Source organism: Euprymna scolopes, chromosome 8, assembly GCF_053919585.1.
Source record: "Euprymna scolopes isolate OS-2025 chromosome 8, ASM5391958v1, whole genome shotgun sequence".
Taxonomy (NCBI): domain Eukaryota; kingdom Metazoa; phylum Mollusca; class Cephalopoda; order Sepiida; family Sepiolidae; genus Euprymna; species Euprymna scolopes.
In genome coordinates, this window is record NC_136489.1 from 150,773,092 (window position 1) to 150,790,257 (window position 17,166).

The 17,166-nt window shown below is 35.0% G+C and overlaps 1 protein-coding gene and 1 long non-coding RNA gene across 3 annotated transcripts in view; one reads left to right on the top strand and one right to left on the bottom strand.

Annotated features, from left to right (window-relative positions):
* Positions 1-17,166, bottom strand: part of LOC145283836 (enoyl-[acyl-carrier-protein] reductase [NADPH] FabL-like) — a 63,172-nt gene that overhangs the window by 19,030 nt on the left and 26,976 nt on the right. Inside the window, exon 1 of one of the 2 annotated variants that reach the window (XM_080132933.1) lies at positions 1,135-1,269. The exons of the other annotated variant lie outside the window; for it this stretch is intronic. The gene's annotated coding sequence lies outside the window, so the exon portion shown is untranslated. Of the gene's footprint in view, positions 1-1,134; positions 1,270-17,166 lie in introns of those variants that run through there. 2 annotated transcript variants of the gene reach the window in all.
* Positions 313-15,720, top strand: LOC145283837 (uncharacterized). Its single transcript, XR_013868766.1, has 2 exons — positions 313-408; positions 14,858-15,720. It is a non-coding gene; the product is annotated as an uncharacterized LOC145283837 (long non-coding RNA).

Sequence of the window (17,166 nt, forward strand, 5' to 3'; positions counted from 1 at the left end):
TTTATTTTTTTATTTTAAACAGTTCAAATAATTAGAATTTTAAAAAATAAACAGTTCAAATAATTAGAATTTTACAAAATAAACAGTTAAAATTTTTGATAATTCAACAGTTCAAATAATTGGAATTTTACAAAATAAACAGTTCAAACAATTAGAATTTAAAAAAAAAAACAGTCCACATGATTAGAATAGTTCCACGTGGTTAGTTAACCCTGTAAAATTCTGTGATTTGTTTCACAATATTTATAAAACCATCTGTCTGGGACATATCGCATATTTTAGGGTTAGGGTAATTTTCTGCCTCGACACCGCCTACGTCAGACGGCCTCTCCCCGAACTCAGAACGAGGCGGACGTCGGGACCATCTCCGTAAAGGATAACCAAAAATATATCCAGTTTGACAGAAAAGTAACTTATCTTGCCTTTGATAACGTTTATTTGTTATATATTTGTTTTTGGACAACTTTTTCGAATCTATGTGTACACTGTACAGTAATACAAACCCAGTGCAAGTGCATGCATGGCATGAGTACCAAAATTACTTTTTAACTATAATTTCTTACTCAATGAATTTTCGTAATTTTGGGATATATTACTATTTTCGACATGACAGTTAAATAATTAAGTGTTGGTGGTTTTACTTATAAACATATAAGTAATAAACATATAAACACATGTAAAAAAAAAAAAAAAAAAAAAAAAAAAAAAAAAACTAGCTTAACAAACACCCAAAAATATTTCACAGAAAGTTCCAAATCAGAATGTCCTAATTTTGAGTATTAAAAAATAAATAAATAGCATGTCTGGCTGGGTATTTTTTTTTTTTTTCTTTTAATCATTTGTTACTAACTACACTAAAGTGCTCGATGTTTTTGTTATAATTAAAAGGTAACATTTGCCCTAATTCCCCGTTGTGCCGCACACACAACGTGGAATTAGGGCAAACGTTACCTAAGAACAACTATAAGTAGACTCCACGACCAAACATGCATTTATTAGTGTAGACAACAAACCAAAAAAGTGGTAAAGAAACAAAAATATATAATAAATAAATGCTACCAAAGGCAAGATAAGTTACCCTTCTACCTACGCACGAAAGAAAAAATAGATCGGCCAAAAGAAAATAGTACTTGCCTTATTTGAAATCGTCCGATTTTTCTGTTTTCTACTGATTTTTCTTCAGGAAGGCGTTAAATTAGGTCTTTTACCGTGTGCGAGGGGGGAGTGGGAGGGGGCGTAGGGTTATTAGCCCATATTAATAAATGTAAAAGCCAAATTTGTCATGAAAAAAGACAAAAAAAAAAGGCCAAATTGAACACTGAAGTCACATTTTTAGAAACAAAAAAATGACTATAAAAATGCCAAATGGAAAAGTTGGCGCTTCTATTTTATACAAACGTTAAAAATATTGAATTTTAGGTGAAACAAATGGTACCTATGTAATTGTCAGGTCTCAAATAGTAGCATATTCAAAAATTACGAAAAAAATGTAGAAAAATAATTATTAATAAAAAAAGAAATCTGTGAAAGAAATAGAAATCACTATATTATGCTCACTAAAATAAATAAATAAACAAATAAATAAAATAAAAATAAGAGATAAGTTCCTATTTACAATGCCTCCCCACGTGACAGAGTTAGACACCAGGGTCGTTTTTTTTTTTAATGTGGAGAAAAGGAACAAAAATAAAAATTGTCTCAGTCGTGAAGGATTTCTCCTCCACTGACAGAACAAGAAATTGAAGTGTAGATCTGAAGAACAAGAACTACACTTTGATCTTGACCCGAATGCCAAGAAGTTGACAGGGGAGACAATTAGGTTCGTTTGTCACGTGACAAACGTAATTCAAAATGTCGGACAAAATTTATTCCCCATATAAACTTTATTAAAAACAGTTTTTCATTAATAATTATTTTTCTACCCTATTGTTTTCTGCAATTTTTAGATATGTTACTATTTGCGACATGACAATTACGTAGGTACTCTTTGTTTTACTTGAAATTCAATATTTTTTCGTTTGTTCCTTTATTAATGCTATAATTTCGTCATTTTGTTTGTTTTTTTTAATTAGTTTTGTACTGTTCTCTTAGCAGTGATGAAGCAAAGATGTTCTCTAAGAAATTGAAATCGAGTTTTTTTGGAGGTGGGTGGGGGGAAATGAAAATTATTTTAGATAAATACATTTGTGCTAAGGAATATGACATTCTATAGTTGACATATTTTTTTAAAGCACACCAGAAGACTTTAAAGAATATTCGAACTATGTTTTTGACACAGCTGATGTACCCACTGTTAAACCCAAGGCGAATGTTCAGCAGATGTCACGGCACGGGCATTGAAAAATTTACAGCCATTCAACAAACTTCCTTTAAAAGAACTTTAGCACCGATGGGGAAGGAATGTAGGAATGCATTCTCCATGTATTCATGTTATTCGTTTTTTATGTTCTTTTATTCCAGATTGACTGATTGGTTTTGCGCTATCTTGTTGATAAATTTTTAGATAATTACGCTTAGTTAAATCTCACTCACTCAAAAATGAGGGTTTTTTTTTTTTTTTTAGGTGATTACGTGTTAGAAAAAAAATTTAGAATTTAAAATGAGGGATCAGTTGACATATAAAATTAGCGTAAGTTTATCACTGATTTCAGGCTGATCATCTATCTGAATAAGCATATAACCAGATTTTTTAGCTAAAGATGATAAATTGTGAGTGTGTGCACGTGTGTGTGTGTGTGTGTGTGGCGTGTGTGTGGAGATTTAAAAACTTCATAACCTTACCACAAATCCTAAGTCTAGATAGCAACATTACCCCCCCCCCCAATTCCTCCCTTAATCTTATCACTAACCTTAAGTTCAGATGTCCCTCCCCCCCGCCAAAGGAAGAATACTGTACGTCTGAGTTTTAAGTAGAATGGTTAGATGCCATTCAAACGCTATTTGGCCTGAAAGCAAGCGATCATTTTATGTTAAACTTATATGCAAAACTGATTCCTCAATCTAAATTCTTAAATAATATATTTTTTTTACCCAAATTTCTTCATAATGTTCATGCATAATGGCCTTCAAAAGCATAGTTTGAAATTTAGGAAGGGTGTGTGAAATTTAGGAAGGGTGGGTGTGATAAATAATATAAAAAATTTAATAATCTTGTAACTTACATTACATTTTATATTACATAAATTTGATTTTTGGGAAAATGTTTAAAAATCTTTAAAAGTTAAAATGTAGAACGTTGCTGTTTTTACACACTACTTTTTTTTATTAAAAAAATAAATAAATGGTCTGACTTTTTTGTAGTAAAAGAACTAACTAAAACAGATAATTATGTTTTTTACATGTTTCAAAATTAATTATTTGAAAATAACCTTCACAATAAATGAAGGTTTTATTTATATTGGAAACGATGTCAAGTACATTAAAAGCATTGAAATATGCTAATATATTTCTTATTGCTTGAAATAGCAGCGACAGTGAGTGTTGTTTTAGGCGTCGACTCTTCATTGGACAAAAGCTGAAATCAGCAATTTTGTAGCATCGATGTTTACACATTGACGTACAAAATCAAAATGCATAAAAGTGTGTATGCATGTCGTTTGCGCATACATTATCCTAAAAAAAAAAAAAACAAATAATTATATTTTGGATCAATCAGAAAACTTTCTGAATTTATTTGAAGTGGGTCTTTCAAAATAAAAGCCTGATTTTCTTTCAATAAACCAGTGGACCCTAGTCTACGGACCAGTGTCATAATGATGCCCTACAGTGGGCGCTCGTTTTTGCAACATTTCCTTCCACTCATGCGCACAAACATTAACGAACACAGACACACACCACTCATCACATTATCATCTGCCAATCTACATAAACATTATTCATTGGAATATTAAAATCTTTTTCACTGAACTCCAATAATAAAATGATATCAAAAGAAAACTGACTCTTATAAACATCTTTCAATGAATTATAATTTATTCAATTGAGCAGAAAACTTTTGAATACGATTTTCCTTACCCCTGAAACTCACAACTCTTAATTAATCGATCTAGACTTCCTCTAATGTCTCAGCTAATGAAACCCCTTGTTTTTACAAGAACTCTAAAAATCTTCATGAGCATTCTGTTTTCATATTGCTGTAAACCATCCGTTTATATATAAGGCAAACTGTGTGTTAGTGTGTGTGCATTTTTTCTGTATGTCAGCCAAAGGCTTTTTGGGGGGGGTACTCAAGGGAGTCACTCTTAGAACGTTTTATATGCTACCTAGATTATAATATCTACACTTCACAAAACGAGGTCGTGTGTATCTTTTATTTCAATGACTTTTACATGCTATTTTTGCGATATTTTTAATTCTCCGCGTGTTTGTTTGGCTTTTCAGTATAAAAGCGAAACTAAATCCGAACCAAGCCGTCTACCTGGCACTTTCTTGCCAGGGGCGTTCAGAAAGCAATGAGCTTTGATCAATGCGGGGAAAACTCGTCATACAAGACAATTGCTATTCATTTGGACACTCCCCTATTTAAGGGGAGCTGGTTTTCCCCTCAACATCTTGGGGAAACAAAACCAAAAAAACTGCCTCGCAGGCAAAGTTAAGTGTGAGATTTCATTCCCCTATGGCGTGATGTTTGGCCTCATTAAATTTACACACCTGTCATTTAACTTTTTAATCGTTAAATTAGAACCCTTTTCACTTCCTGTACCATAGTGGCCAAGCGGTATGATGTTAGGTTTTTTTTTACAATTTCTTTTCCACCTTTGCATCAAGGGTTCGTGTTCGAGCCTATCTGCCCATTACAACTTTTTTTTTCTCAACACACACCTCCAAACACCCGGGCAACACCAGGCACCCCCGCTAGTCTATATATATATAAAAGCGAAAATGTGTTAGTGTGTGTGTGTGTTCGTCGGATTTTTGACAGATTTATTATATTAAGAATAACTAGGTTTGAAAACACTTTTTAAAGATCAGGTCAAGCTGGCTTAATAGTTATACTTGACTCCCTGTCTTTAGGTTTTGGTTTCGATCTCAGCTCGAGTATTTTTTTTTTTTACTTACACAAAGTGAACTGTTTAGAAAGAGCATAATACTCACATGCACATGTCTTAGTTTCCGTATGAATTCAAATATTGGGCTCACATTTTAACATGTGCCATTTGGAGGTTAGTACTTTATAAAAATTGGATAGATTTTTTTTTGTTAATGGCGTCATCTATATATGAAGCCCAGTCCTCAAATTGTGTGTATACAGGGTGGAACGATCAAGTTGTCACCCCAAAGAAAGCAAATACACATATGATACACATGTATATAATACACATGTATATAATCAAATAACATTATAACAAGGCGGGACAAATACCGTAACCAGGGTCCAGAAAAACATCGCATTCCACATTGTAACCTGAAAAAACCGTATCCTAGGGCCACAGTATCCCCGGGTTCTACTCTATATGTAAAGTTGCATAATACATTTTGTATTTGTTAAACTATCAACCGATCATTATGGATTTTGGAATATATATTCACGACAACTTGGTGAGTAACATATGTACATCGTAATTTTTTTTACTGCAAGGGAAAATCCATTTCACTCTCATGAAAGATGGCAGACAACAAATCCACACCTTTCCAAAAATAAGAGGAGTTAATGCTTGGGATAAGCCCTTCCCCATCTCCTTTAGAGACAAAACGGATGCTACACTTTCAATTATTAATCCGTGAATAAAAATATATAAATCATTTACAAATTAAGTACAAGTGTATCAAAAGTCTATAGGTGGAAGAAGTGTTGGAATTTTTTTTGTACTAACGATTGTGTATCCCCATATTTGTTATATTTTTATTCTGGTTCATATATTTTATTTTCTGTGTACCTTTATTGAACTTAGTTTTGTATATTTTGGGTTTGTACGAAACTACCCTTTAATTTGATTGAAAATGACATCAATGGTTCCAGCGTGAAAAGCTGCCTCTTTCGAATCCTGCAGCAAGGAGGTTGGATGTGTGATTCATTGCCTGCTGTGGACAAGGATTCCTGAGCCTTTCCTTCTAGAAGTACAACCTGGCAAAAAGAAAGAATGTCCGGTCGCAATGAGGCAAATAATTCTTTAAACTTTTATATATGCGGTACTGGTATGCACATATTTTGAGGGAAATAAATTTGGAGTGATTTCAAAGCCTTTAAACTGACAAAAAAAAAGGCAAATGTACTGTCCACCTTCAATTTTGTGAGTACATTCCTTGAAATTTATCAAATTTATTGTGAGCATGATTTAGTATTTGTACTTATTTTTTCATCAACTGTAGTTGCATGAGGGACTAATAAGAATTTTCACCGTCTCGAGTTGCGTCCCTTACCGGTGTACGTTTTGCTTTGTTTACAATGATATTATGTAATAGCCGATCGTTCTGTCATTTCTAATCCACTGACATCCTCAATAAGATAATGACACATGGCGGCAGCGGTGGGATGAAAACAGTCCAAGTAAGATGTAGAAAAGAGTAAGAAGCGGAAAGTTATTTGCAGAAACAGATAAGTAACTTTATTGTTCTTGTTTCGAATTGTAATTTATACGTGCATCACATAAACGAGAAAAAAAAATGTCGGAAGCGGACATGGAAGAAACAAACAGACCAGTGACTGGCATAAGGCCTCCGGCTCCCCTATGTATGGAAGACAATTTAGTGGTGAATTGGAAGTTGCTTAAACTGAAATGGTATAACTACGCCATTATTACATGTTTGACAAAACAGTCATTACAATATCAGGGGGCACTTTTGCTTCATACGTTGGGAGACGACACACTGAAAGTTTACTACGGGTTTCAATTTTCAACATCCAAGGACGAAAGAACACCCACCAAAATTATTCAGGCATTTGATAAATATGCTATAGGGGAAACAAACGAAACCTACGAGCGTTACATATTTTGTTCTAGAAAGCAAGGAGAATCAGAGACTGTGGAATCCTTCATTATGGCACTTCGGATGTTGATAAAAACGTGCATTTTTGTGACAATTGTGTTTCATCAGTACTCAGAGATCAGGTAGTACTGAGAATACACAACCCCCAGACACAAGCTGAGTTATTGAAAATAAGACAGTTAGACTTACAAAAAAGTATTAACATCTGTAACCTGTCTGAAAATGCTACAGTCCAGTCCAGAATCCTAAGGCTTGAAGGAGTGAATAGGGTTGATTGTAAACTCAGGAGAAAGACATCGGCACAATCTGACAGAGACTGCTGGGCGTGTGCATTACGGCATGGAGTGAGCAAAGAGTTATGTCCTGCATTTGGTAAAATCTGTTTTTAATGTAAGAGAAAAAACTACTTTGCCGTGAAATGCAAACTATCAAGGAAAAAGAAGGTGCAGACTGTCAAAACCCAACATTATGAGCAGGAAAACGAAAGTAGTAGTTGTTCAGACTATGGATATGTAGACAGCGTAACAATTAAGGAAAAGGTGAATGCTGTAAGTCCAGAGGTGATAAAAGCGGAAATGATGGTGAAAGGAAAACTAATTGCCTTTCAGCTCGATAGTGGAGCGTCCGTGAACATATTGAATGAGAAACACGTGATTGGAAAAAAACACCGGAACATTTAAATAAGATTCTTGTTATGTGGAATGGAGCAGAAGTGAAGCCATTGGGAGAGTCTCGAGTAAAAATGATAAACCCCAAAACTGGGCAAAAATATGCAGTCAAGTTTGTCATTGTGAAAGAGGATTTCCATCCCTTACTTGGAGCAAATGCAATCCAGAAAATGGAACTTGTCACAATTAATAATGACAAATTCAAAATGGTCGCCAAAGTTTCCCAAATGAATGAATCCAGCAGTCAGTACTCAGACAGCATTATCAATGAGTTCAGAAATGCGTTCAATGAAGAATTGGGTCAATTACCAAGAGAGGTATTTTTGCAGGTGGATCCAGGAGTAACACCAAATGTTGCAGCAACACGGAGAATACCAGTGGCACTTAAGGACAAGCTAAAAGTCGAGTTAGAAAAACTGGTTAAGAAGAATGTTATTGATCCAGTGAGTGAGCCAACACCATGGGTAAGTGCTTTAGCACTGGTAGTTAAGAAAAATGGAAGCCTATGGATATGCATAAACCCAAGACCACTGAATAAAGCTTTGAAGAGGGAACATTTTCAGTTAGCTACACTGGACGATTTACTACCAGAACTGGCTGACAGCAAAGTATTTTCTACCCTGGAATTACGAGATGGATTTTGGCATGTAAAATTAGACAAAGCCAGCAGTCACTTAACATTTTCTACACCATATGGTAGGTTCCGGTGGAAAGTTTTACCTTTCGGGATTGCTCCTTTTTGACAATGTGTCTGATTTAGAGAGGGTGGTTAACAAAGCGGATGTTCTTCTGGTGATTGGGAAGGATGCAACGATGGAAGAAGCCACAATTGATCATGAGATGTCGTGATCATGGCATGCGATTGAATGCTGAAAAATTGAACCTATGACAAACGTCTATATCTTTCCTGGGACACATGATTACCAGTGATGGTTTAAGTCCTGATCCTGGGAAGGTAAGAGCCATAAAAGAGATGCCGTGCCCAACAGATGTGAAGGGAGTGCAACAATTGGTTGGATTTGTAAATTAACTGGCAAAATTTCTACCACACATATCTGATGTGATGGCCCCAATTAGAAATTTAATGAAGGCAGATGTGCTATGGATATCTTCCCAAATTCATAAAGAGGCTTTTGGAAAAATTAAAGAGTTAGTGAGTGAGACACCGGTATTAAGGTATTATGATCCCAACAAATCTTTGGTCATTCAATGCGATGCAAGTGAGAAGGGCATGGGGGCTGCACTACTGCAAAAGGGTCAACCCCTAGCCTATATCAGCCATGCACTGACCGACACAGAAACTCGGTATGCACAGATTGAGAAGGAACTACTAGCAGTAGTCTACGCATGTGAACAGTTTCACTAATATACGTTTGGTCGACAGATAACAGTACTAACTGATCATAGGCCACTGAAAACGATCATGAAAAAAGAATTGGTGAAATACTCAAAACGACTGCAAAACATGCTGATGCGACTACAGGCTTATGATGCTACAGTTCTGTACCATCCAGGTAAGAAAATATTCCTTGCAGACACGCTATCAAGAGCATATATCTATGGATTGGGCAGTGAATATGTGGACAATGAAGATGATGTCAAGGAAGCAGAATATATTCCTGTAACAGAGAGAAGGCACTTGAACTGCGCTCAGCCACGAAGGAACAGAAGCATGCAGCAGTTGCAGCAAGTAATTCTGGAAGGATGACCAGAAGACAAAATACATCTTGACTCAGAGGTGAGACCATATTTTAATATGCGGAGTGAAATGATGGTGCAAGATGGGTTAATTTTCAGAGGAAACCGGGTAGTGGTCCCACTGACACAGTGGGGAGTGTTGAAAGAAAAGCTGGATTCCACACACCTGGGAGTAGAGGGATGTTGCAGAAGAGCAAGAGAATGCTTGTATTGGCCAAATATGAACAGTGACATAAGGGACAACGTTTCAAAATGCCCCACATGTAGAAAATATGAAGTAGCCAATCCGGCAGAACCATTAAGGGTTCATGAAGTTCCTGACAGACTCTGGGTAAAAGTGAGAATAGATCTCTTTAAGTTTGCAGTTAGAGACTATCTCTGCACAGTTGATTGCATGAGCAACTTTTGGGAAATTGATCATCTTTTCAATACACAAGCAAAGACAGTGATAACTAAACTGAAACACCATTTTGCACGACATGGAATACCAGATCAGGTGGTAACTGATAATGGGCCTCAGTTTAGTAGTCAGGAATTTTCTACCTTTTTTTTACACATACACTGATCAGTCCGTACAATAGCAAGGCAAATGGTAAGGTGGAATCTGCAGTAAAGATGGCAAAAAACCTTTTCCAGAAAGCGATGGAAGATAAGGCTGAACCATAACTAGCAATGTTGGATCACAGGAATACACCAGGCAGAGGTCTCTTATCACCAGCTCAGCAGCTGATGTCAAGGAGAACAAAAACACTTCTCCCAACCAGAGAGGATTTACTCAAGCCAGAATTGCCCCAAAATCTAAGAAAAATGGTGAAGCAAGACCGCAGGAGGCAAGAACATCCTTTCAACCACAAAGTAAAACCACTGAAACCATTGTATCCTGGAGATGTAGTACGAATGAAACCACACATAAATGGTCAAAAAGAGTGGAGGAAAGCAGTGGTAGGGCGGAGACTGGATGAGCGATCATCTCTATATATAAAAGGCAAAATGTGTGTGACCATTTTGTGTATGTCTTCAAAAGGCTTTTCTCGCACATGGTTCCGGGGTCGTTACGATAGCTTACAACTGTTTATATGGGTCCTAAATAATAATATGTACGATTTGGGAAAGCGCGTCGCATCTAGATTTATTTACGTCGACTTTTACAAAATTATTGCTATTTTGGCTTCTCGCGTGTTGATGAGGCTTTTTCGTATAAAAAGCGAAACTAATTCAAAGTTAACAAGTCGTCGGCATTGCGCCGGGAAATGTCCAGAAGCAATCAGCTTTGATCAATGTTGTACATCAGACAATTGTTATTCAATCTGGACAATTGGGAGCTGGTTTCCCTTTCCCCAACAACTGTTGGGGAAAAAATACAGTCAAATTTGGGTAAACAACTGCGTGACTTCTATTTGACCTTAATTTTATTGTGCACGCCTGTTTTTATAGTTAGATAAATAAATTCAAACCTGCTTAACGTTGTCTGTCGCCATGTAGCACTTTTTTTTTTCACACATTAATTTCCAACTCAAGGGTACGGGTTCGATTCTCATACTCACCTACCAAAACATTTTTTTATTATTATTTAACACCCCCCGGAGTTTTGATTTACCTCAAGATACCCGGGCATCGCTGGGTACCCTCCACTAGTACCATATAAAAGTGGATGGGAATTATATTGATGGAATAGAGTAGATTTGAAGAAAACTGCAGAGACACCACCACTCACATCAGTAATACACCAGCCATATGAAGTGCAGAGAGAGTTACCCAAGAATGCAGGGCAGGGTACAGAAGAGATATGCACCACAGAACCACCTCAATATGAAGGTGAAATAAGAGAAAGCCCAAACCCGACCCCATCCCCAACAAAACCAAGATTGCGGACAACACGGTCGGGAAGAATAGTAAGAGATCCTGTGAGATCCAGGGATTTCACAACATAAGTGAAAGGACAGAATAATCCCTGTTAGGTATGAGGATAGTCAGCCTAATAAATGCCTAGATCATTATATTTTATAGATTCTGTTTTCATTCTTAGACTTTTTTTTTTGTTCTGTTTTGTCATTGAGAAAAGGGAAGATGTTGCATGAGGGACTAATAAGATTTTTCACTGTCTCGAGTTGCGTCCCTTACCGGTGCACGTTTTCCTTTGTTTACAATAATAATAAAGCCGCCATTATGTAAAAGCTGATCGATCATTCTGTCATTTCTAATCCATTGACATCATCAATAAGATAATGACACCAACTGTAGTTGTTTGTTGTGATGATGTTTACAATTTTTTTTTTTTTTTTTTTTTTTTTAACATAGGAGTCACCACTTGTCAAGGCCCGGAGGCCACTTGAGAATAAAGATTGAGTATACAGTATAATGGGATAATATTGTAGTAATCGTTAGTGGAAATTTGGTAAATTGGATTACTTAAGGAGAACGGCTCATCAAGAACTTCTTTTCGTTGGACTTGAAGACTACCAAATTGTAGTCAGCTGGAAAACAGGCAAACGGTTAGAGTTCCACGGTGTGCAGTTCTAAGAAAGAAGATTTGTTTATGGAATCTACGTTTAGGTTTAGACACAGATCAAGAGTGGGGGAAATTATTGACAGTGGTTTTGGCTAGATGAAAGTTTGGTGAGGGGAGATCATAGATTGAAAGTCAGATGAGCAGTGAGCACTTGCCATGAAAATAATGATAAAGCAGAACCAGGCTCAGAATGTCTCTTTTGTGGGAAAGAGGTTACATTTGTGGAGTAGTTTGCTTTTTTGTGCTATATTTTGTGTAACTTGGCATTTTTTGCATTTTTGTGCCTACAAAGGGAAAGATTTGCAAAATTGTAAACTAGCCTGGGTGCCCAGCATTGCCCAGGTGTTTGGAGGTGTATGTTGAGCAAAAAAAGAAAGTACCACGAAGGAGGAAAAAAATGTGAAAAAAAGAGGTGACATCTTTGCTGTTGCGTCCATCACCAAACCGGAAGTGGCAAAGGTTTAAATTAAGGCTAGACAATCGAAAAGATGGAGATGACTTTCGAAAATATCGGCGAAAGTGCTCAATTGAAGGTGAAGGAATTAATGTTTTTAATAAATTTTTCGATATTTGTCATCCGAAGGGTCGAGCTTCAAAACGATACTGATCTCGTGAAATTCTGCCACCTCTGTTGAAAGTTTTAGGCAGACATACAAACATACATACATAATACATACATTTAACAGATGGGTGAGATTTATATTACAGATAAAATCTCTTATTCCTTTTGAAACAAGACCTCTCTATTTTATTTCATCCTTTTATTTTTTTTCTGCAGGCTATTAGTTTCACATCGAATTTATCTGAAAGAGGATAAATTTCCGACAGAGGGGAAGGGTTTGATGATTATTTTCTGTCTATCCTGCTTTTGATCATAGCTTGAATGTCAGGATAAATATATCTTCCCTATTTCTGTTTTCATTAGTTTAAACAGCATTGTGAATTAATTTGGCGTCCAGGACATTAGAGGTTGGGAAACTGTTTAAAAAATTTATCTTTGGAGCATCGAATAACTATTTTGATGATCACATTAAAAGTGATGCTCCCTCCCCAAAATTAAATATTGCAAATGGATCAATGATAGTAAACAAATAGTCACCGTTACCTACTTTATCTACATGTAGGCTCGTGAACATATTAACTCCTGCCAAGATAAAAATATCTACCCTATTTATGTTTATATCGCTTTTTGATGATTCAAACAGAGTTACTAATTAACTTGACAGCAGCTCTACATCCAAGATGTTAGAGGTTGTGAAAGTATTTAAACAATTTCTTTTTTGAAACTCAAATAACCACATATTTATTTTTATTTCTGGAGATATTAAAAGTGATGCGCTCTCTAAAAATGCAAATCTCACTAATGTCAGGCTTTTCTTCTTTTACTTGTTTCATAAAACACTCTTCAATTAAAAAAATAAATAAATAAAATGCAGTTTTTGTACTGAAAACACTACTACCTATGCAAATTGACTGCCAGTCAGTGTCACCTAGCTTTTAAACTATCTAAACAGCTAATCTGCAAAGGGGAGATAACTCAATTGACTGTTAATTCCATATCAATTACAAGCCAATTGGCATGAAATTTAAACCATAGGTATTGGAGACTAATTTAAAAAGATTCCCAAAATTTCTAGACCACCTGAGTAGTATTAGAGCATAAAGGGGACACTTTTGAAAATTGTCATCTGTTATGATTTTCTGTCCGCTAATGTACTTCCTCATTTCCAGCTCAGCACTACCGGAAGATCACTTCTTTCACTTTTATTGTTCTTCAGATTTTTCTGTATGTGAAGCGATTTATCATAATAAACTATAAGAAAAGAACATTATTGAAAAGTATACAATAAAAATTAAGAAAATTATACAGATAAAAATAAGTCATTATTTTCACTTTTAATAACAAAATTTAAGAAAGAAAAGATTTTGTTTTGTTTGAAATTTTATAAGAAACATACGCTTATGAAATTATAAAAGTAATGTTTTTTTTTTTACTTTTAAAAATAAGTTTTTTATTTCAATTTATAGAATAAATGCTTATGAAAGTATAAAAAATAAAATTATGAAATCAAAATAATGTAATTTATACGCATGAGAGAAAAAAAGTGAAGGAACTGATTGGTCTTATCACCGTTTCTGTTAGCACTATGCCGGAAATCATGAAGTATGTTAGCTGACTATAACTGATTTTCTTTTTTGCATTTTTTTCTCTCTATAATATTGAATCAGTTGTATGTTTTTATATATGCCTGTCTGGGTTAAACTCTTAAACTAATTAACCGATCATCATAATTTTTTGACTATGTGTCTCAGCATATTTTCGTATCATGAAATGCAGTAATATTCTCTCTTTTTATAGTTATTTTAGCATTTTTTATAAACTACTATAACAGCTAAACGTATGTATTTTTGTTGTTGGCTGTGGAAAGTGTTGTATTCTTGAATTGAAAATGTATGGCCCGATGCATTTCTTTGCTTCTTTTCCAAATTTATAATAATACTAGTGATGGGACGATTCTAATATTTTTTCCTATTCTGATACAATTACCAATTCCATAAAGATCTTATTTTTTACATGATTACTGTAAAAACACATGTTAAATGTACAGCTATTTTCTCAAACGTAAAAATACACTTGTGGGGGATGATCTATCAATTTGTTTTATTGGTAGTTTAAAATCAATAGATATTCATTTATCAGCAGTAAAAGATTTTGCTTTAAACAATCAAATAAAAAAAAAAAAAAGAAAATTAAAAGAATCGTTTTTGGCATCAGAAAATAGGCATAATTTTTTCCGATTCCAATTCTGATACCCCGAAAAGTTCTGATTTTTCTGATTCCCAATTCTGATTAATCATCCCAACACTAAATGATCCCATCAAATATCTCAAGTCGCTGTCTGGAGAAAGAGTTCAACATGTCCAACTTGTTCAGGGTAGTAAGTAGAACCGATTTTTGATTTCTGGTAAAAAATATTGAAATGTTTTATTTTGTACGAAACTTTGAATTTGTATCATTATTTTTGCTATATTGTTTTTTATTTTTTTTTTTCAGCTGAGACCATTTTTCTAGCATGCCCATTGGTAGTGAGTATGCGCCTCTTCTGTGATTTATGAGAGATCTGTCAGTCAAGTTGATGCTGCCATTTTGGAAGATCGAGGCATGACTATGCGGCCAAGAGCCCAAAACTAATACAGGGTCTGTGGAAACTATCATTTATGACTATTTGCAGAAGCAAGAATGCATTGAGTGCTTCGGAATGAATTTGGAGACGTATCAAGAAGAGGAGTCAAATTTTTTCCAAAAACTAATTACACAGGATGAAACCTGGATCTGTCACGATGATCCAGAACCCAAAGCATAGTCAATACAGTGGAAGCTGTAGCAGACAGAACTGTAAGGAACATCAGCAGGGGTGAATTCTCATGGCTCGAGATTTTGAATATACTGCCTTTCCGGCTTGTCCAATCAGAAACCAGCTCCCAGTTACATGACAGAGTTTATAAAAAGGAACCGGTAGCTCTCCCCCTCTCTCTTTTTTCCCGGATCTTAGACTGACAACAACTCCATGTGGCATGGATCTGTCTCCAACTTCTCTCTAAGGACACCATGCAACCCATCCCGGCTTTCAGGCCAAGGGTTTGACTAAGATGGAGAAACAATGAATCCAACGTGGCAAATGAATTTCAATATGATACATAAATAAACTCTTCTTCCTACAGCACTGTCTCTAATTTTTTGTGTCTAGATGCATATTTTTACTACTAAATTAGACACACATATGCATGAACTCTTTCCATTTCAACAGGCCTGTATAATTATTTATCAGCGTCTCTACACAGGAACTCTTCCCAATCCTAACCTTTTCTCTATGCAAACCTAACGAAGATTATCAATAAAATTGTTATTTAATGTTAGAATTAGACTTCTTGTCTTTATCATTGCTCCAAAGCACTTGAACTCACCACCTTCAAAGAAGTCAAAGGTGTAGCCCTCCACTGCAGAGTTATGCCAAGACCACCGTAACATAAGTTTTAGAAGGCGGTTGCACTAAAGTCACATGATCTGCTGATGTCACAGACGTTGAAAGATATAAATCATTGGGTTTCATAGTCAGTTGAATCACTGAAACTAGAAATGCTTACAAAGATAAATACTTAACAAATGCAGATAGTTTGCAAGTACATAAATACACATTTTATTACAAGTTGACAAACATGACAGTCGTGTAACACCACAATACAGAACAACAATAATTTGGTACTCACTTAGAAGTGGTTAAAGTCCTACTTTGTCTCATAGTGGGACAATGTTCTCACCGGGGTAAAACCTTACATTTCTTGTCAAGGCCAAAATATCTGTCCTTTTTTTTATCCAAAGGGAAGTAACTCCGCAGTGTCTAAATAAACTTTTCTTTGCCTAAATTTCCCTACATCATCACTAGAAAAAGATAAATGACTTTTTTCCTTTTTTAATTTTCAAATGTGACTAGTGGTTACGTTGAGCCAAATTGCGAAGGAATTCTAAAAAACGGTGCAAAAGTAATTGTATTTTCTTTTCCTAAAATCAAGGAATTATTTTTCATTTAGGTATGCGCAATTAAAAAGGAAATTTCTTTTGGTGGAAATACAGTAAAATAAGAAATATCTATATATTTTTTAAAAAGTGTATTTAATTATTATTATTATTATTATTATCATCATCATCATCAACTCACTAGGAGATTTTACACAGGTAAACATCAAAGATTTCTTTTTGAGAACAACCTGTGGCAAAATCTATTATTATTATTATTATTATTATTATTATTATTATTATTATTATTATTTTCTCAGTGTCTAAAAAAAGCATATATGTCTACCAGAGAAAGGTTTTAAAACTAAAAAAGATTTTAATTTACAACTATCAAACAAATAATTTTTACATGAGATTTTTTCTAAACCTGTTATCGTAATAAATACAAGTTTTCATTGAATTATCAGTCATATTACATAGCAAATATTATGTTGAATTATTCTTCTAGCATTTTTTAGCACAGACAACAAAAACGAAAAAGTGGCTAAAATACAAATATATAATAAATAAATGTTACCAAAGGCAAGGTAAGTTACTCTTCTACCTATCTGGTTGGTTGGTTGGTCTTGTTTTACGGCATATCAACCCTTTTTGGGTTATTTAATGCCAAATCCAAAGATTCGGAAGAAAAATTTTTTTAATAGAATATATTTGTTGTTTTCACGTCGGTTTCTATTTAACCCATAGTTGGGACCCTAATAGGTACTACCACTCCAGGTCAGAGTGGACCTGGGAGCAATGGTAATTAAAGGGTGGCTCCACACTCCCCAAAGCCCACAAGCTGGGGC